This window comes from Macaca thibetana, chromosome 17 (genome assembly GCF_024542745.1).
Source record: "Macaca thibetana thibetana isolate TM-01 chromosome 17, ASM2454274v1, whole genome shotgun sequence".
Lineage (NCBI taxonomy): Eukaryota > Metazoa > Chordata > Mammalia > Primates > Cercopithecidae > Macaca > Macaca thibetana.
The window spans coordinates 57457705-57480536 of NC_065594.1; the positions used below are offsets into that span (position 1 = coordinate 57457705).

Consider the following 22832-nt stretch of genomic DNA (forward strand, 5'->3'; position numbering starts at 1 on the left):
AGATTCTAAAATTAAATCAATTAATTCTTTGCGAGGAAAGCTAAGGGCACTAGTAAAACCGTAAACTTAACATTTAAACTCAATTATCAGGGTTGGCTTGGAGAGCCTCATAAAAATTAACATTGCTCACTAGTTTCACTGTTTTCCAAATAAGTGTGAAAAGCAGCTGGAGATTCCTTCCTCAGGTCAGACCCATACTTTCTGGGCTGCTTTGTTCAGCTTGTTTAAATAGATCTAGAACACTGGAACTCTTTCCCTAAGCTTCTGTCTCCCTCACCTCTCACATCCAAATTTATTACCATTCACCACACCAGATCCTGTGGATTTAAACTCCTTTAATATATTTCAAATCATTCATCTTCTTCATCTCCTCAAGTCATCACCCTAGTTCATGCTGATATTAGCTCTCACCTAAAATGCTGCACCACCATCCTAAATGATTGTGCTAAACTCAGGCTTACCCTCTTCTGCAATCAAGTTAATTTTTTGTAAAACTTGCTATAATGGAGGTAAAACAAAGACAGTGAAATGTTCAAATTTTAGTTTTGTAGCTCAATCAAATTTTGCATGCGTGCATATGTATAATTACCATTTAGATCACACAGAACATAGGGAAAGCCTGCAATACCCAGAAACCCCCAGTGTGGTCCACGTTGGGCTGTTGCAATTCACTGACTCCAGCCAATGGGAAGAAGAAAGTGTCTGATAACATAAGGCCCAGCATGGTCTCGGCCTATGTTCTGTGGGAGGAAAGTTAATGACATGGGCACATCCAACTAACGTGGCTGGGAAATGTAGTTCTAGCTGGGTAACCATGCACCCAACATACTCTAGCACCATGGAGGAAAGAGAAAATAGATTGTGATGGGCAACTACCAGCCTCAGCCACAATATTATTACAATATTATTTTTTCCAATCCTTCAGACATTTTATATCTTGCTATATATTTAGCACTTCTTTACTTTCTTCCAACAAAGTTAAATAATTTTCTCCACAGAGTTCTTGCATGTTTTGTGTTAGATTTCTTTCTTGATGTTTCATAATTTTGATGCTATTCTAAGCACTATTTTTGTTTCCTTTTCTGTTGTGACTTATATATAGAAATGCAGATTTTTGTATGTTTATTTTATGCATATATTTTTAAAACCTGAATTAACTCTCTTTTAAATTCTAAACACTTTTATGGGTTTTTGGGTTTTCTATATACATAATCATATCATCCATGAGAAATGATAATTTTGTTTCTTTCTTTTTAATTTTTTTTGGGAGGTCTGACTGTATTGGATAAAACTTCCAGTAAAATGGTGACTGGAAGAGGCAATAGTTATCATCCTTGTCTTATTCCTAATCTTAAAGGGAAAGGTGTGAACTTTAAATACTGTGATTGATGTAGGATTTGTAGATACTTTTAGTCAGATTGAGGAATGTTCTATCCACTCATAGTTTTTTCAGTCTTTATTGTGAATGGATGCTGAAGTTTTTCCAGTGCTTTTTCCATATTCACTGAGATAATCATGTAATTTTTTCCCTCATTTAATCTGTTAATATGGTAGGCCACATTAATTGATTTTGTAATATGAAATCAATCTGGTATTCCTAGGATAAGCCCAACTTTCCTACAAAATCCTCTAGACCTAGATTTTTCTTTGTGAAAAGATTTTTAATTACTGACTTTATTTTTGTTCTTAATAATGGTAACAGAGTTGTTCAGATATATGATTTGTTACTGTTGATCTGTTTGGGTAAGCTATCTTGGTCTGGAAACTTTTCCATTTTTTAAAAATTTTCAAATTTATTGGCATGAAGTTTTCATTTTATTCTTTTACAGGTTTACTCCTAAGCCTGCATCATGAATACAAATGATGGCACATACCATATGTCTAAATGTTTGTAAGTTATGAATCAAGCTAATGAACTATTAAAGAAAATATGTCCTAGCCTTTTAACTTGACAAATATACCTTTATAACAATCTAAAAAGACAGATTCAAATTTAGAATTCTTTCACTTTTCAAACACCACTTCTTTCTAATCTTCTATGTTACTGTTTGTAATTTTCTGTTCCCCGCTGAAATGTCCTATCTTTGCTTTTATTTCTTTGAACATCCTATGCATACTTATCTTAGGATCTGTACTAATACTTCCAATCACAGACCTGTGTGTATTTATTTTGGCTAGCTGTTTGTTTCTGCTGGTTCTTGCTCCTGGTGACATGTTTCCTGTGTGCCTAGTTATTTTTTGACATTGCTGAACACTTTAACTAAAATTTTAATTATAGGAATAATTAAGGCTAAGGTGATAGAATCTCAGAGGGAATTTTTGTGTTTGTTTCTGAGGCATCTGTGGTGCTCTCAATCTGGGACCATCTTTTTTATTTTTTTAGAAACAGAGTCTTGCTCTGTCACCCAGGCTGAAGTGCAGTGGTGCCATCATAGCTCATTATAGCCTCCAATTCCTGGGCTCAAGATATCCTCCCTCTTCAGCCTTCTAAGTAGCTGGGACCATAGCCACCGTGCCCAGCTTTTTAAAATTTTTATTTATTTTATTTTTCTGTAGATACGGGGTTTTATCGATGTTGCTCAGACTGGTCTCAATCTCCAGGCCTCAGGCCACTCTCTTGCCTTGGACTCCCAAAGTGTTGGGATTACGGACATGAGCCACCATGCTTGGCCCAGCATTTCTTTTCTTTCCTTTTCTTTCATTTGCTCTGTCTCTCTCTCTCTCCTTCCTTCCTTCCTTTGTTCCTTCCTTCCTTCCTCCCTCCCTCCCTCCTCTCTCTCTTTTTCTTTCTTCTCTTTCTTATCTTTCTCTTTCTCTCTCCTTCCTTCCTTCCTTCTTTCCTTCCTTCCTTCTCTCTCTCTTTTTCCTTCCTTTCTTTCTCCCTCTCTCTTTCTCTTTTTCTTTCTTTCTTTCTTTCCCTCCCTTCCTCCCTCCCTTCCTTCCTTCCTTCCTTCCTTCCTTCCTTCCTTCCTTCCTTCCTTCCTTCCTTCCTTCCTTCCTTTCATCCTTCTCTCTTTCTTTCTTTTTTTTTGATAGGATCTTGCTCTGTCTCCCAAGCTAAAGTGCAGTAGTGTTATCATAGCTCATTGCAGTCTCAAATTTTTTGGCTGAAGCCATCCTCCCTCCTTAGCCTTTTGAGTAGTTGGGACTACAGGCCTGTGACACAATGTCTGGCTATTCTGTAAATTTTTTTTTGTAGAGATAGGGTGCTGTGATGTTGCCCAGGCTGGTCTCAAACTCCTGGCCTCAGGCAATCCTCCCACCTTGGTCTCCTAAAGTGCTGGGATTGCAATTGCAGGCATTCTGACCCATCTTAATTCAGGTTCCATTTTTGGGGTTTTCTGGACCATCCAGATGTTGTGAACCCGGGTTTCTAGTGCTGTTTTCTTTTTGGTTCTCCATTACCATAAAGCTATAGTTTTTAGTATCTCAGCCCATGGAGGGTATATGAGAGTCACCCTAGCCTTTTTGAAGCCAAAATCTGGGCTCAGTATCAGTCACCTCTTCTTGATCGGTGGATCCTTCCCACAGATAAAGCTCTTTCCCACTGCTTTAGAAAGTGTTGGGCTTACACCTCTGGGCTCCCATTCTTTCCTAAACTTGTAGGAACACTTTGAAGCCTAATATTAATACATGTCTCTCCCCAGAGAGAACGTGTATTTGCTTCTGTTAGAAATCTTGGGCTACAGGTATAAAGTCTGGACCATTTCATAATAACATCCTAATTTGAAGTTTATTGGATAGTACAAGTTATGTGAATTTAGGCTGCAAATTCAAGCATCTCAGGAGCCATCTCCCTTCTGTTTATCAGCAGGAAATTTTCATTGCAGTTTTCTGGAAGCACATGCCTGTGTGTGTATGTGATTTATGTTTGGCTAAAGGTATATCCTTTTAGGGTGCCAGCTTTATGTGACAAAAATTTCCCAATGGCATCATCATTTGGACATTGGAGATCATTTTGTTCTTCAGTATCCATTAAGTGGAATGATGATGAAATCAAGACAAATGTAAAATCTAATCTAAACAACCCCTGAGACCTGCATACGAGTTCTACATATATAGGAGTTCTACATATATAAGAAAATAGTTACTAATCATTTTAACTCGTTCTACAGATTTTTCTCACGATATGAGACAGAGCTGATTGTGTGTCTATATCAGATGTGTAGAAATTGTACATAAAATAATAGCATAAGCCAGACTTTGCATGTACCTTGCATATGCCGAACCTTCAGCAACTGTTTAAGGAAACAAAGAGTTAAATTTATAAAACAATAAAAATCATCTGTAATAATATTTAAATGTATGCTTTCGGTAATAAAAGTCAGATTGTGTTTGGGAAAAAGGATCTGTCTCTTTCTGTAAATGTATTTCCATCTTTATAGCTTTATTCAAACTATAATTTCTTACCTTATCCTCCATATTTTCACAAAATGCCCTTCTTTTTATATTATCACTCATTCAAAGGACCAGAGACAACATCCTCATATAAATTCTATTAGTAACCATCTGAGATATAGTTCTGCATTATGATAATTTATATTTAATTTAAAGAGATAAAAACTACAAAACGCTTGGACTAAATGATGCTTCAATTTTAATTCTAGTGTTTAACGCTATGGCACATAGCCTTGATAACATTGAATTAAATGATAATTTTAACAGGGAGCATAAATATCAAGACATCTTTTAATGCACCAGATTTATATGTCATGAATCTACTCTTTCTGTGTCTTGATGTTCCTTTTCTTCTCTCTCTGTTTTGTCCTCTCTGTGTATCTTGTCTCTTTTTGGTTGGTTTTTAATGAGTCAAGGTGTCAACATTATTTTCTTTTTCTTTCAATTAGTTATTTTTTTTAAAAAACCTTCTTCCAACGAGTTTTTTTTTTAACTTCTTCTCCCCTTCTTTCTTTCCTTAGTCATATATACCATGAAACAGAAATATATTTTTAGTACCTATTTTATATGTTGAAAAACGTCTATTAACAGAATGTTTCTTTCTTACAATGTTTAGATTAAGTTGCATTTAACCTATATGTGGTTGTAAAAAGAACACTCATATTTGAGAAAGGAGACTTGGGCAAATCACTTCACCTCTCTAAGCCTTAGTTCACCCATTTGTAAAATGAAGGGGCCGGGTGCGGTGGCTCATGCCTGTAATCCCAGCACTTTGGGAGACCGAGGCTGGTGTATCACCTGAGGTTAGGAGTTCAAGATCAGCTTGGCCAACATGGTGAAACTCCGTCTCTACTAAAAAAAAATAAAAATACAAAACTTAGCCAGGCGTGGTGATGGGGGCCTGTAATCCCAGCTACTCAGGAGGCTGAGGGCCTGAGGCAGGAGAATTGCTTGAACCCAGGAGGTGGAGGTCGCAGTGAGCTGAGATCGTACCACTGCACTCCAGGCTGGGAGACAAAGCGAGACTTTGTCTCAAAAAACAAAACAAAACAAAACAAAACAAAAGTCAAATAAAATAAAATGAAGGTATAATTTGAGACACTCTCTCGTGAGGTCTTCCAGTATAACTCTTGTTGTCACCTAGGACTCTAAGACAAAAATATTGACAATAGCAATATATTCCTCTCTTCTGCCACTATGGAGATTAATTCATGGGCATAGTTCAGGTCCTACAGCAGCCATGAGTCGTATATGATTCCAGGACTTTTCAAATTAAACCAGGCAGGCAGTTGTTTTTAAATTGGTTTAGGTCTTGCTTTATTTTTGGTCGAGTTCTTATTTCCCCTTATTAAATATCTCTTGTGAACCCGGAAGAGTTATAGACACTGGCAGAGTTACCAGACTACATTCTTTGGTCCATCTGCTCAAGGACTTGTAACTTAGAAACACCAAGATAAAATATGAAAGAAATAGTAAATGACTAAAGATAAACCTAAGATTTGCAGATAGAGCTGAATGTCATATTAAAGGGAAAGGCTTCTGGGTGTGGAAAGAGATATGGCCCCAGGGGTCCTTTGGGGATCCCAGCTAGTAGAAGTGATGCAGATTTAATTGCACCAACAGTTGAATGGGACTAATGCGCCAGGCCCATAGGAACTGGGGAGCAGTTCTGGAACTTATGGGAGTGGTAGAGGTGGATGTTGGAGAGTGGAGCGCCAGTGGTATTAGAGCAGGTTTGTAGGTTACCATATCAGAGGTGTGAATTCCCAAGGACCCGATTGTAAATGTACCCAATTAACCAGGTGGTAGAAACAAGCTACTGTGGCTTCCTGTAGCATCTCTGGCATTTAAAAACAAAAGTTTTTAATACATTTTAAAATTGTGACACAAGACAATTCATTGCTGTGCAGGAAAAATATTAAAATAATATAAAATATCCTATATATTATATATAATTAGTATTATGAATTATAAAATGTATTATTATAAATAACATTATGTTACAATATATAAAATATTAGAATTTTTACATGTATTTTAAATCTTGATAAGTAATGATGACATAGAATTTTACTAACATTTACTATATGAGCTAACATTGATGTCTTTGCTCAGTACATTTGTGGGATAATCATGTGTCACATTTGGTGTGCCGGGTGGTGACAGTGGAGGGGTCAGCAGCAAAAGCCTCACCTTCACTAACTTTCAGCCTGTGATGCTTTGACCTCTGCTTCCATCATCACATTGCCTTGTCTCACTATGACCCTTTTGCCTCCCTTAAATGAATACTTGTAATGACATTGGGTCCACTGAATCTCCTCATCTCAAGGTCCTTAACCATACCTGCAAAATTCCTTTTCCATGGAAGGCAAAATATTTACAGGTTCTGAGGATTAGGATGTGGACATCCTGGGTGGACCACTATTCAGCCTATCACAAATAAATATTAAATGGCACTGTCTTAGTCCATTTTGTGTGGTTATAATGGAACACCTGTGGCTGGGTAATCTATAAAGAAAATAGGTTTGTTTGTCATGAAATTCTGGTGACTGTAAAGTCCAAGATTGGGCAACTGCATCTGGTGAGGGCCTCATGCTGCTATAATTCATGGTGGAAAGCTGCAAAGGAGTGGGCATGTGCAAAGAGATCATGTGGTGAGAGAGGAACTAAGAGAGAAAGCTGGGAAGTCAGAGTCTTTTAGTAACCTGTTCTTTTGGGGAATACTCTATTCCTATGAGAGCAAGAACTCACTCACACCAGCAGAGGTGAGAGGGCATTAATCTACTCATAAAGGATCTGTCCCCATGACCCAAACACCTCTCACTGGGCCCCACTTCCCAACACTGCCACATTGGGAGTCAAATTTCAACATGAGTTTTTGCAGTGACAAACTTCATCCAGACCTTGTTATGGTCTTGATTTGCATTTTCTTAATTACTAGTGAATTTAGACATTTCCTTCTATGTTTATTTGGCATGTGTGTTTCCTCTTCTGTGAAATACCTGTTCATGCTTTTTGCCCTTTTCTGCATTGAGTTATAATTTTCCTGTTGAATCATAGAAATTCTTTGAATATACTGGAAGCCTATCCTTTTTGTTGTGTTGTGTTGTGTGGTGTATTATGTTGAAATTATCTTTTCTTACTCTGTAGCTTGACTTTCCACTTTTTTCATAATACATTTTGATGAATAGATAGTCTAAATTTAATGCTGTGGAATTTATCACTAGTTCCTCTGGTAGTTAGGGCATTCTTCTCCACCCTGAGGTTAGAGTAATATTCAATTATATTTTCTTCTAAAATTTCAAAGTTTTGTTTTTGACATTTATGTTTTTAGCCAGTCTGGAGGTGATTTTTGTGTTTGGTTCGAGTTATAGATTTGTTTTCCTTTTCAAGTGGAAAACTTTGGCTATATTTACAGTCATGTGTCATTTAACAATGGGGATACATTCTGAGAAATGCTTCATTAAGTGATTTTGTCATTGTGTGAACATTATAGGGTGTACTTATATAAACCTAGAGTTTGGACAAGGAGGAACTTTGTCACCAATGAGGCATACATTCCATTTTAATCTACACATTTTTGTGAAATGTCTTCTTTTTTTAACCTCTTATAGCTATTAAAACTAAATGTTGAAATAAAATGAATTTAACACCATTCAAGTTGTATGCTAATTAATTTAAAAGAATTGAGTACAAACTAACATTTTTATTAAGAAAAAAATCTTATTTGTCAAATAATATAATTAAAATAGTATTGATGTTATTCTTTTAAATTTATAATTGTGTATTATGCTTTATAAGATCAAATCAGATTTCTGCCAAGGAAACAAGAAGGCTGGAAGAATGAAGGTCAAGTAGAACTGCTGATGCCTTTCATGAAATGGGGAATTTCAGGAACTGCTGGAAATGGTTCACCATGATTCGGTTGTCTGTTCACCACTAAAAAGAAATAATTCACAGGAAGATGCCAGGAAGTTTCCGGAAACATCTTATATCTACTGTCTGCCAAAACACATGATGTCTTTACTGCCAGTGGCTCAGGAATAATATGGTTTCTACTTCTCTCTTACCTTTCAAAGCTTGTGTGAGTATCTCTCACAGGCAGAACATAATTCAAACCTGTACTGGCAGGCATTCCGAGAAATGCAGTTCCTAATCTTGTAGCCATCATAGTTCAAATATCTTGGAAAGTAGGTAGTGCTGGGTTTCCCACAGATAATTGGCACAACACAAAATACACCAAAGTTCAGATATTTAGTTAAAAGTAAGTAAAAATATCTATAGGTGGTACGTTTTTATGCTGGTGCAATCTAAACCTCCTTTGGTAATACTTATCTAGTGCGTATCAGCTCCAGGGAGTCTTTCACTCTCTTATCTCCCCATTACTGTTTCTAGTTCATAATCCTTCTCTCCGCCCTCTTGCTTTTTGATCACCTCCATCCTCACCATCCAGTAGACTTTTAGGATATGTCAATTTCCTTCTCCTCTGTTTTGTGTAGGTCTTATGCTGTGTAGCTGATCCTCCTGAAAATCAACCTAGGAAATAGAAGTAGTAGAGGATAAAGATGAGTGGGCAATGCTCAAATGCTCTAATATGGGCTAGAGAGAGGGAAAAGTTGCAAACTACTATTCACTAATAAAGTTGTCTCCAGCACACACACAGATAGAATAGATTTCTGTCCCTGAGTAACAATAATCTAGTCTCAAAGACTTAGATATTTTGTATGACTTCTTTCTCCAGCATCCATCTTGTTTTTCAGCTTGCCTTTTTGGCCTCCAGGAACTGGCCTATTATTTCATTTACCCCAACCCATGAACAAGTCAGAGAGCCTTCTTTGCTAAACAAACATAACAACAACCCAAAAAATTATTCAATTATCCACCCACTCAACTCTGGCATCCATGAGGGTCATGTGTAGTTCACAGATGATTCACGGGACCATGTCAATGGACTCCCATTCGGAATCAAGAAAGACTCAGCCCTTCCCCTAGGGTGACAGGCAGCTTACCTCTGCACTCTTACATGATTCACTCAGGGCAATAGCACCTTCATCACCCAGTGGCAGAGCCTGCCCAAAGTAAGCAGACCACACATCAAAACAGAAAGCTATTGCCCTCAGCTTGGGTCTACTAGGATCCTGGTGATAAAAAGATAGAGACTGGAACCAAATAACTCTTACGCCTTTGACTTTTCTATGACCAATATTGCCTGTGGAAACAGTCAGAGTGAAAAGGACATTATTATCTCTCTGCTCACAGTGACTTGTAGGATTGAAAAAGAACCCTTTTGGAAGCTCTGTTCTGGGCCGAAGTCTATCATCCACACCAGTATGAAGGAGATACTTGAGTCATTCTTACTGGGTTCCTGGCCCGCACTGTGAATGCCAGCATCTGCTTCATGGGTGAAGAAGGAAGAAAAGAGAGAAGCAGAAAAGCTATTTATGCAAAGTATCCTGTATTAGTTCCACCCTTTACTTGGTTCAATATTAAGCAACTTCTTTTTTAATATCTTAAAGCAGCAGAGGAAGGCTACAGGCATTTTAATGTAAATGTGGATTTCTGGGTGAATACAATTTAATAGTCATTTCTTCTTTGTGGATGATCCTATGCCCCTAACTGAGGAACTTGTTCTTCATGCCACACCTCATGGGGAAGACACAGCTGCCAAATTCCTTTGCACAATCACTAAAGAATGTCTTTGCCTTGAGAGTGTATTTGCTCAGCCTTGTCAGGTTTGGCTGTGAAGGGTGGGTCAGCCCACTGGGCGTGCTGCATACCTTCCTGGAGAGACCCAGGAAGCTGCCCAGCTATGCAAAGGGCAGTCGAATCTTTAGGCGGAACATTAGAATTTGTTTGCTATGGTTAGGAATTTGCCCAGAGGTATCTGAAGTGCTTTGCTGAGGTTTTCTGGATGATAATTTTTTGTTGCAGCTTTTAAATGTTGGTTTGTTTACAGAAAATGACTTTACCAACATGATATTTAACCTTTCTTGATTTGCCTCTGTGAAATCAGTGAAAGATATTGGCACTGCTTCTAGAAATTTCTGCAGTCAACTCAGGTAGCACCTCAAAAAGTCCCACAGCCTGTCGGCCAGTACATGTGCAGGATATACAGGTTTGTTACCTTGGTAAACATGTGCCTTCGTGGTTTACTGCACAGATCATCCCATCACCCAGGTATTAAGCCCAGCATCCACTAACTATTCTTTCTGATCCTCTTCTTCCTCCCACCCACAACCCTCTGACAGGCGCCAGTGTGTGTTGTTCCCTCACATGTGTCCACGTGTTCTCATTGTTCAGCTCCTGCTTACAAGTGAGAACATGCAGTATTTGATTTTCTGTTCCTGTGTTAGTTTGCTAAGGATAATGGCCTCCAGCTCCATCCATGTCCCTGCGAAGGACATGATCTCCTTCCTTTTTATGGCTGCATAGAATACTATGGTGTATATATACCACATTATCTTTATCCAGTCTAACATTGATGGACAACGAGGTTGATTCCACATCTTTGCTATTGTGAATAGTAAATAGTAAATAGTGTGTAGTAAAGCTGCTGTTTTGACTCTATAACCCATCGCTTCACTAATTGATCCTTGTCTTACTTCAGTGGAGACCCCTATGGGTTTATTTTTAACCCAACTTGACTCCAGATTTTTCATTTCATTTTCATTCCATTACTGTTGGGAGAAATAAAGATTTGGAAGAAAAAGTAAAGGACAATAGATCTTATAAAGTAACTTCATCAGAAACAAACTGGGGATTACTTTTGCTGTAAGACAGAAATTTTCTCTCACTCAATTTTTTTTTCATTTGAAACCCATCTATTTCAACAGATGTAAAATAGACCTTGGTTGGAAAAGGAAAGGCAGAGAGGGAATATCTGCTTATGGATATTAGTGATCTGAGGATAATGCACTTTATGTATGCCCTTTTCTAGAGATGAAAATGAAGAGAATAGTGTGTAGACAACACAACCTCTCCTTAAGTAAATGTGCATGCAAAAATGGCTTACGTTCCTGTGTAGGATACAGGAAGAATAATATTTGATCCTATGACATGAGCGCATCAATTTAGAAAAGTTTGTTTTCAGCTCACAATTTGCCTTTTCGCCTGTGATGGCTTTTTCTTTTAATGGTGAAACTTTAGTTGTGACACTTGCCAAGCTTTCATAAGGAAATACATCAGTTTAGAAAAGTAGCGTGTACTGCATGTGTCTGTCTCGCTTTCTACATTTCTACACCTACTTGTTTGACAGGGCTTATGGAAAAACAAAGTGGGCAAAGTGTGGGGAGGTCCATGTAGTGCAAAGTGGGGGGTGCCAGGAAAGCCCGTTTTCTAAGAGAATCACACATTTTGTCTGTGAACAAAAGGACATTTCAGTCTTTTATGCTGAAGACCTGCACTGTAATGAATCACACAGCTTCTCCAGGAGTCTGACAGTGTAGGAGGGGGCATCAAGTCAACCAACTTTCCTTATGCCCTGTGGTTGTGGGTCTTTTCAGACTAGTGTAGTTGCATAAGCAAAAATCAAACAATTCAGTTTCCCAGCCTTTCTACATGGGGTTGGCCATGGGTGTGTAAGTTAAGGACTACTCCCTGTTTCTGTGTTGCAGAATTATGGTTAGACTGGCTAAACAAGTCAGGTTTTGTGAGTGCTTCTGAGAGGGAAAAATTCTACCCATGACAGTGTAGGGCAGATGAAATGGTGAGAACTCCAGTGTTAACTTCCAAACACAGAAAAAAACACATGCTACCATGACAAGGCTTCTCAAGAGGACCATGGAATAGCATCCAATGGAAAGCAGGCTGGTGAGAGTGTTGCAACAGAAACACCAGCAGCAGTGAAAGTGACAAGAAGCAGAGGGTTCAAAGCCCTGGCCTCTTCCTGTACCATTTGCCTGCTGTGAAATTGACATGTTGCTTAACCTTTCTAAATCTCGGTTTCTTCATGGGTGCAACAAAGACGATAACAGTACTTTAGAAAGTTGTTATGAGAATGAAATCAGATAAGGGTATATGTGCTTAGTGCTTAGCTGCTCATCAGACAAGAGCATGTGGTCGAGAAATGTTTCATAATTTTGAATGAATTCTGACCTTACTTCCACGCTAATTGATTTATTGGATCTTTGTCAAGTCACCCGAAGGAGTCAATATCTCAGAATTCTTGTCTGGAAAATGAGGTTTCAAATACAGGTTTTTGACTCTTTTCTCATTAAGCATTTCCTCCTCCACAGGGAGGGGGTGAAAAGGGAGAGGGATGTTCCAATAGGGTTGGTTAGCCCAGACCAGAGGTTGGCCAAATATCGCCTGCTCTGGCCACTGTAAACCATTCTGCTCACACCCATTCCTTTCCCGTGGTGGCTATGGCTGCTTTATGCTATGACATGGCGGAGTGGAGTTTTTGCATATGGCCTAGAAACCCTAAAATACAATATTGACTATCAGGTCCTTTAAGAAAATGACTGCTGATGTCTAGCCATAGACAAAAAACAAAAAGGATTGATTCTGAGTTGCATCGGTCATATTAGTAGTAAGAGCTTTCATAACATTTTTATCCTATTTGATACTTCCATATCAACTTTTGTCTCAATTTTTGCTTAAAGCCAAATATTTTTTTTGCAAGGATTGGGTTTGTAGGCAAGAATCTTGATGGTTTCTTGGAAATTTGTTCTGATTGGGAGGCAGTGCACTATAAGAGGCACCTTGTTTGGTAACTGCCATATTTTAAACAGACAATGACCTTTGAATTTTAGTATTGTGCCTCTTGTATATAAAAGCAAATTTAATCAGGCCTTTACGTTTCTTTTTAGCCAACCTTGGGAATGTGGTTGGTTAGTTAGTTTGAATTTTCCTCATTTTCTTTATATCAGGCACTTAGTAGTAGAAATGGTAAAAGTCAAGATTTGTTTTTATAGAAGACATCTGAATGTATAAGCATATGCCATTTTATTCTTCCTGAAAGAACCGAATATTAAGTAAAGAAGTGGAAATTAAAATATAAATCAACAGTAAAAAGTTAAAAACATCAAAAATTTATAAAGAGCAAATTACCTCATAGTATTTTAAATGACCTCAAAACTTCTCTCTCTGTTTCTCCCTCTCTCTCTCTCTCTCTCTCTCTCACACACACACACACACACTCTCTCTCAAATTATTGAGGCCAACCATTTTTTAATAACTTTTAGTTAGGAGAGGAATGAGGTATTGGCAGGGGATATTGTAAAATTAAAGAAATAATAAAGTATACCAATTCCGAAGTATTTAAAAATCCCTGTTTTCTAGGGATACCATTAAAATTATCACAAATTTTTTTCCAATAGAGGATAGTCCACTAATTTACAATAAAGCTTGAAAATTAAAAATTTCTAGAATTCTCTTTTCTCTGGAGGGTTTATTGTTTGATTATATAAAGTAAAGGAACTGGAGACAATTTGAAGATGAGAGGAGGTGGAAGAGGGTGGATGGAATGAGTAAACTGGAGGAGGAAGTGAGTGGGGGAGGTGAGGGCTTTTCAGATATTGCAGATATTGTGAGTGGGGAGGGAACAAGGACACACTTTTGGGACACCCCAGTGGTTTGAGAGATTCAGTACATCAGAATGTGCAAGAAGTAAAGGAAAATACCAACAGAAACACTAGCATAAACGAGGGAGACCATGTGAGCCACATTTTCTTAGCCTAGTCTATTGAATGTTGAGACGCTGAGAAGGAGAAGTGGACAAAGAAAGAGCCTGGTGATTTCATTTTCTTGTCAGGTGGCTTCTGTCCCATTTCCTCATGTGTCACATGGTAATGCAGATATATTCATCCTAGAAACAATCCCTGAGAACTGGCTAAGTCAGGACTACCGAAGACTCAAGGATAAGTAAGCTCAGGGCTCAGCCTTCAGGGTGTTTACATTATGATAGGGGAGACAGACACAGGTAGAGCTATCAACGTGTGTGTGTGTGTGTGTGTGTGTGTGTGTGCGTGTGTAGATCTGCTATATGTGTATTATATATGTATAAATCTCATATATGTATCATAGATCCATAAGTATAAATATATTGTGTACACATGTGCAGGTATGTACATATATGTGCATAGGTAGTATATACATCTTAGGTAGTATGCTTCCCCCAGATTTAGCTGGGCACAGGTCTCACATAATCATTGCAAACAATACTCAAGCATCCTGTGATCATTTGAAAACAGGTCTGTTATATGAATACTGTTCATATCGCTCATGAGTGAAAGGTAGAAAATGACTATAAAAATTCATGTGTTTCTAGCATTTGTTTACATGGCTTTTAAATACAAAATTTTAGAAGCATTGTAAATATGTCGCCTACTTTAACTTAATAAAGTTCATAATAGTATAGAATTCTCTTGTATCTATCTACTAAATCAAATTATTGCCTGCATTTTGAACTTCATTTACTTAATGAAATATTTAGGTTTTTTTTAATTGTAAAAATAGATTAAGTTATAGGAAACTTGGAAACATGGTAAAAATATGGTAGGTATGGTAGATTGGATTATGGTCCCCCAAAGATGTTCATATCCTGATATCGGGGCTCTGAATATGTTATCTTACATGGTAAAAGGGACTTTGCAGATGTGATTAAATTAATGCATTGACATGAGAGAATTATACTGGGCTATTCAGGTGGGCCCGATATAATCACAAGTATCCTTATAAGAGGGAGATGAGAGGATCAGAGTCATTGACAGGCGATGTGGCAGAGCAAGAGGTTGGAATGTCACCATGAAGAGATCATGGACCAGGGATGCAGCTGACCTCTAGAAGCTGGAGAAATCAAGGAAACAGATTCTCTCCTTAGAGCCTCCAGAAGGAACTAACCCTGTTGACATTTTGACTTTAGCCCAGTGACACTAATTTTAGACTTTTGACCTCCAGGACTGTAAGATAATAAATTATGCTGCTATAAACCACGAAGTTTGTGGCCATTTGTTACAGGAGCAATAGAAAACTAATACAACTATGGATTATTAGGGGAGAGATAAAATAGATTTCAAGAAAGAAAACTCTGCCGTGATGGATATGGGAACACTGAGGAAAGAGAAGAAAGATTGGGTCTAAGAAGAGAAAAATGCCATGCCAATCAAACAGAAGAGAATGTGAGAAGCAACAAGTTATCATCTAAGAGAAATGAATTATACAGTACTACAGTAAACACTGCACTCCACATGGACACCTCTCATTCTGTTCCTTTACATACTTTTTTCTTGGAGGTTCCTGCACGATCAATCTTTTAGAAAGTCATCAATAAGTCCCAGGGACTGACTCTTGAGAGGATCTTCACACACCTTCTAAAACCTGCATTTAGTCATAGACAACTAATGATGTTCATGAACAACATTGCGTGTTAAAGGACTTGAACACTGGGCACAGTAAGTGTACCTGAGAAGAGAAGAATTATTAATTGTGCTTATGGTCTTGTTCTTAGATATAATTCATGTATGAATAAATAAAATGCGTTAACAGTTTACTAAGAGTTAACTTTTAGGTAGCACCTTACAAAATTGCAGGCCCCATTCTAAGTGCTTTTTCTGTGTTACCATGACCCTATGGGACAGGTACTGTTTTATTATTCCTATTTTACAGGTGAGAAAACTGAGACAAGAGGAGTTAAATGACTTACCAAAAGGTTACTCAAGTAGTCATTGGCAGAGACCATCTGGCACCTGAATTTGTGCTCTTAAGCAATAGTTATACTGCTTCTGCTATTAAGTTCTTCTAGAATGGCATATTGTATGCTGGTTACAATTATATTATCATATAATGCAGTTAGGTATTTAATAAAATATGTACAGAGTTCCCTTGGAGCAGAGAGAAAGGGGGAAGCTACCTGTGTTTGAGGCCCGAAATGGTAGGAAAAGCTCCATAGGTCAGGTTATGTGTTTGCAGGGACTGAGAAAGTGAGTAAGAGATCACTAAAGTGCACAAGAAATGGACATTTCAAGTCACAGGAATGACATTAATACAGATATTAAAAGCCTAAAATATTATAGTATGTTTGGGCAACAGGAAGGATTTTGATGTGATTAAAGCTTAGGGCACACAGGGGCAAGTGGTGGGAGATAAGCCTGGAATAGTTGAAAGTGACTTAACAAGACATCTTAGACCAACTTTCTGTATTTCCTATCTTCTCCAGCCAATATGGTATTTGAAATGTGGCCAGTGTAACTGAAGAGCTGAATTGTAAATTTATTTAATTTTAATTAGTATAAAAATTTTAAATAGAAACATGTAGAACAGTAGGTGCTACATTTGACAGCAGAGTTGTGTATTAATCTAAAATGTTTCAATTTCATGCAACACAGGGAACTTATCATGGGTTGGAAGATGGGGAGTGATATGATTATATCTGTCTTTTGGAAAAATAGCATTAGGGAATGGACTGTCTTTACTAGAGAGAAATTTACAACTGGATGCAAGGCCATGCTTGTAGTCCACTTTTTAGCAGTTCCACGGCTCAGGGGAACCATGCATTAAACCATCAGTGTTGTTGCCTTAGTCACAGCTAATTGAGATGGTGTAGTCTGTCTGCAGAAAATGTGGACCCATAACAGCCTGAGGAGCTGGGGTTGCTGGGGCTGCCAAGTTGCTCTTTTGGTAGAGGAAAGGAGGCAGGAAAGTTGCAAAATGGTTCACTATTGAGTCTGTCCTTTTATAACTAGCCAGAGACCCAAGAGATGGCCCAGTGTAAGACCTCTTCCCACAGAAACCCAGTATGGGATGGTGGATGACTAACTCAAGCAGATGTCTGCAGGGGATTTAAACTGAAACATATAGAGACTGTGACAAACTGGTAGCATGGCAGAAAGAAGCAGGTAGAGAATCAAGGTTAGAGAGCTGAGTCATGAGCATGCGAGACTCAGAGCTGTCCTTGGGTCCCCAGATTTGTGCCAACTAGTGTTGGTTTTGCAAAGTAACCAGCAACTTGTATATTTAAGATCTAAGAAAGGCTGCTGAGACAATATTCTTTCTTCCTAACCACCCCTAAATCTTTATACTAAACCCTCTAGGCTGTGAAGGTTAATTCTAGCAGGCCTGAAGCTAGCCTGAGTTGTTCTGCTGAAATGTGAAATGAGCCTGCACAGCCCTGATCTGAAACATACTGATTGGTCGCATGGCTTTGTAACCAAGCACCCCAAGAGTTTCAGGGTGATTTTTACCAGCTAGTCATTTACCAGTTATCACTGTTTATTGATAACAGTGAAACTGACGATTTGTGTCTGCTGAAACCCCAGGAGGCATGGTCCATAGCAGGATATGTCTATGGGATCAGCAGGGTAGAAGATACTGCAGCTGAAACTCCATTTGGGTGTTCCATTCACGAGTCAGTGGTTCTCAGCCTGAGGGAGAAAGTGGATCCTGAGAAGAACTTTGTGGAGAAAGGACAATTGGAGCTTGCCCATGGTTCCTTTGACTTTTTGCTGTGAGACAGCCCTTAGCTGTGATGCTTCTCTCTACTTTAATGCAGCTGTTACATTTTATGTTTTTCTTGTGATAAACTGTAGACTTCTAAGTATCATCATTTTGGATTCTTTGGGTATGCTCTGCTTAACTCTACTGCCATTAGCTGAGGTTTCCAGAACTTATCGCTGATCCGTACAACCTGAAAGAGCCTAACTGACTGAGCAGGGGTTAGAGTTGAACTGGGAAGAGACTAGTTAGCAGGTGATGAAAGCAGTGTTTTCTTAGGATGATGGGGACCTGAATTAGGCAGCAGTGGGAGTCAAGTGGAAGGGAGACTGAATTAGGAGGGAGAATTGATAGTAATGGTTGAGTGACGAACTAAATTGGATGTAGTTTAAAGCAGTGGGGAGAGGGTGAGGCAGGAGGCAATGACGATGGAGGTTCCAACCTTGGGCAATAAGTTTAGCTATGATAATTATTATTTGAGCAATCTCTGTAAAATGCAGAGAACTCTTCCCTTGTTTTAAGAAAGCAGTGAGTGAGCCAGGCACGATGGCTCATGCCTGTAATCCCAGCACTTTGGGAGGCAAGGCAGGCGGATCACCCGAGGTCAGGAGTTCAAGACAAGCCTGTCCAACATGGTGAAACCCCGTCTGTACTAAAAATACAAAAACATTAGCTGGGTGTGGTGGCAGATGCCTGTAATCCCAGCTACACGGGAGGCTGAGGCAGGAGTATCACTTGAACCCGGAGGCGGAGGTTGCAGTGAGCTGAGATCATGCCACAGCACTCCAGCGTGGGCAATAAGAGCAAGACTCTGTCTCAAAGAAAGAAACATCAGTGAGTGTTCCAGGTGAATTGAAGAGAATACTGTAGTCTTTCAAGAAAATCAGATTTATAAACCAGATAAACCAGACTTTAGGTAAGCAATAAATACCTTATGCATGCACACTTGTTGTTTATGATTATTATTCCTTCATTCAACCAACAAACATTAAATGTTACTATATGGATCATATAGGTATATATATGAGTAAATATCTATATGAGTCAAGAATTGTGCTATGTGTTAGCGTAAAAACAAATGTGAAGGCCTGGTCTCTGATCTCAAGGAGCTTATGATGTAATACTAGTAAGTATTTGGTGATGAAGAGACATGAATGAAGTGGGAGAATTAACTAAATTGAGGAAAATTATGAAATAATCTGAGCTTAAAAGTAAGATTTTAATTACAAAAATTGGCCTTTCTTAGTTTTTCAATGGGGAAAAAAAACAGTTCTTGCTTCTAATCCCCATGGAATGGTTTATTTCAGACTGTGGTCAGGGGAATTACACTGTATTTGCAGTGTGGCTCATGACTGTCTCCAGAAAATGTGGACCCATAACAGCCTGAGGAGCTGGGGTTGCTGGGGCTGCCAAGTTGCTCTTTTGGTAGAGGAAAGGAGGCAGGAAAGTTGCAAAATGGTTCACTATTAAGGGGAAATGTGGAAAACATTAAGAAGATGACAGAGTGGATGAATAGTTCTTCTTCTTGACTATCTAATCATTGTCCACTCAGACTTTAAAACTCTGCATCAAAATCACCTCCCAGATTCTTCTTTCTCTCCAGTATGTGATACCTGGCATTGAAAATTTCTGCGTATGACTTTATCATGGTGTGTTATAGCTATTTAATTCAATGTCTGTCCCTCCAAACAAATTGTAAATTCTTGGTGAGCAAGACTGGGTCTCATGAATTTTCCTTTCCCTTGGGATGGAAACAATGTAGGAGCATTATGGGTATTTAATGCTTGTTAAATGAAGAAATGATTGAAAGAAGACAAATGAGAATAAGAAGGATAAGTTGGTAAATCCATTACTGAGGGCGATTTGGCAAGATTTGCTCTACCAAAATTAAAATGTGCAAACACATGGGCCCAACAATTACATTTTTAAGAATTTATCTTACAGATTCACACATGTGCCAATTGATTTATGTACAATGTTACCAATGGCAGCATTGTTAGCAGAAGTTTGGAAATAATGGAAATGCCCATCAACAGTGGATTGATGACATAGATTATGGACTATCCATATCGTGGAATACCAAGCAGCTGTGAAAAATCAATATAGAAAGATCTTCAGAATACAATCTTAGAGGAAATAAGCAAGATTCAGAACAGTATAATCTTACATTTGCTTGTATATGCATAAATGTCTCTGGAAAGACCCAGAAGAAACTAATAACTACTTTTTTGTTGGAAAGAAAGGTTTGGAGGAAAAGGAAGACTTTTCATTGTATTCCACTTTATACCTTTTAGTTTCCAAACAATGTTATATATTACTGGGTTCAAAATATAGTATAAATATTCAAAAAAGAAAACTGCACACACATGTTTATAGCAGCTTTATTTATAATTGCCAAAACTTGGAAGCAACCAAGATGTGCTCCAGTAGGTGAAGTGAATGAATAAACAAACTGTGGTACACTCAGACAATGGGATATTATTATTATTGTTATTTTATTTTATTTTTTAAAGTCAGGGTCTTAATGTGTTGCCCAGGTTGGTCTTGAACTTCTGGCCTCAAGCAGTCCTACCACCTCAGCTTCTCAAAGTGCTGGGATTGTGGATGTGACCTACCATGCCTGGCCTTGGAATATGATTTAACACTGAAAAGAAATGAACCATCAAGCCATGGAGAAAACTTAAATAGAAAGACATGATGAAAACTTCAATGCATATTGCTATGTTAAAGAAGCCAGTCTGGAAAATGCTACATACTACATGATTCCAACAATATGACATTCTGCAAAAGGCAAAACTATGGAGACAGTAAAAAGATCAGTGGTTAACAGGGGTTGCAGGGAGGGAGGTATAAATAGGCAGCACACGAAGGATTTTGTAGGGCAGCAAAACTACTCTGTATGTTACTATAATAGTGGATACATGTCATTATGCATTTCTCCAAACTCAAAGAATATACAAAACCAAGAATGAACCCTGATGTAAACTATGGACTTTGGGTGTTAGTGATGCATCCATGCGGGTTCATTAATTGTAACAAATGTCCCACTGTGATGTGGGATGTTGATAGTGGGGACACTGAGGGTATACGTGAACTCTTTGTTGTTTATTCTCAATTTTGCTGTGAACCTAAAACTAAAAAAAAGGTGCTCATTTTGGCTGGTTGTTTCTTTGGATATAACACATAAACAAAACAATGTGATGTTGCAACGTCTAATTTTATGAGACAGGGTCAGCAAACATTCCCCCATCCAAGACCTGTGGTGGATATTGCTAATCGACCATGACATTCCCTTGTTGAGTTCCAACTTGCTTACAAACCTCAAGATTCCTCCAGGAAGCCATCACCAATCAATTGGCTTTTGTACCCGAGATAAAAACCATTTGCCATTTCAGCTTCTGAGCTTACCATTTGGCATTTCAGCTTCTGAGCTTACAGTTCTAGAGAGATCTCAAGAACTCCGACACTGAAAGTGAACAGGTGTGGTGAAGCCAAGTTATTCCAAGCATGCCCAAGGCTTCCCAGTTAAACACCTGAGTGAAACTAATGCCCAGCCTATTTGGCTACCTCCACACCTGAAAATGTTCTTGATTCAACCTCTTCACATTTGAGATTTTAAATTTTAGGCAGTCATGTCTGCTTAGCATGAAGAGGTCTGAATTTTGCTCAGTGGTTTAGAATTGTCCCTTTTTATACCAGAGATTTGATTCTAAATGAAAAAACACTGGTTTGGCTTAGCAGTGTGGATGGTCCGGTGTATAAAGCAAGAGAAACCCTTAATTGCATGCAGAAATAATTGCTTGGAAGCTCAAAATCCATAACTTTGGCAGCTGCACTTTACTTCATTGTAAGATAAAAACTTATCTTTCAGGTTCTGTGTTTTATGAAGTAATATATTTCAACATTCTGTAATGTAAATTACAACTTATCCCTACAAGGAAGCTCTTAAACTGTGTTTGCCTTTCATTTTGGCTAAGTTCTAAGGCTGAAGATCTCTTCTAGTTTATCTTTTGAGTTAAATCGTATCTTTGTTTTTCAACTTTATCATTTGTAATATTAATGTTCAAACCAAGATTTTTGGGCATCACAGAAACTTAAAGCATATTTTAAAAATATTTTGCATGTATAAAATTCCACAAAAAGGCAGAGTAGACACGTATATATGTTTTACTTTGAAAAACCATTTTCCATTTTAGATTTCAAATTCCTCAGCCCAGAATAAGGGAGCATCAGGGAACGTAAAGGAAGTGGTCTCCCAGTCACAATGACCACATACTGCAATTGCCTTGCTCTCCAGTCTGGGTTTCTACTTCGTGTTACAGTCATTTCAGTGGGCACCACTCAGCTGCTTTGTAGTTTTCAGGAGCAGTTGTTCAGGGAGGATTTGGTTCATTGCTGGTGTGACATGTGAGTGACGATGACCCAGGAAGTTCTGATGACGTGACTTCTCTCAGCAATGTTCTGGGTTTGCTAAGCTTCCTCAAAGCCTCTTTGGCACTTACGGAAGTTGCATTTCAAAACCTGTAACAGGAGTCCCCACCTAGGATGGCTCTTCAGTGCTACTCCTTCCTCCCAGTAGAAGCAACCTTTGTTTTTGTTTGTTTGTTTTGTTTTTTGTTTATTGAGATAGGGTCTCACTCTGTCACCCAGACTGGAATGCGGTGGTGTGATCACAGCTCACTGTGGCTTGGTCCTTCCATGCTCAAGAGACTCTCCTGCCTCAGCCTCCTGAGTAACTGGGAACAAATACATGCACTATCACACCCAGCTGATATTTTATTTTCAGTAGAGATGAGATCTCTCTCACTGTGTTGCCCGGTTTGTCTCAAACTTCTTGGCTCAAGTGATCTTCCCACCTTGGCCTCCCAAAGTGCAAATGAAAGCCACTGCAACTGGCCAGAAGCAGCCTTTGACATTGGGTCTACTGCTGCCCTCAGTTATGAGAGAAGTTTCAACCATCCTTTTCACATTTTTTTTTTTTTTTTTTCTGAGAGAGTCTCACT

At 38.5% G+C, this 22832-nt stretch overlaps 1 protein-coding gene across 1 annotated transcript in view; it reads right to left on the reverse strand.

The window, feature by feature from the left end:
- Positions 1-22832, reverse strand: part of MYCBP2 (MYC binding protein 2) — a 1055480-nt gene that overhangs the window by 475847 nt on the left and 556801 nt on the right. The window lies entirely within an intron of this gene.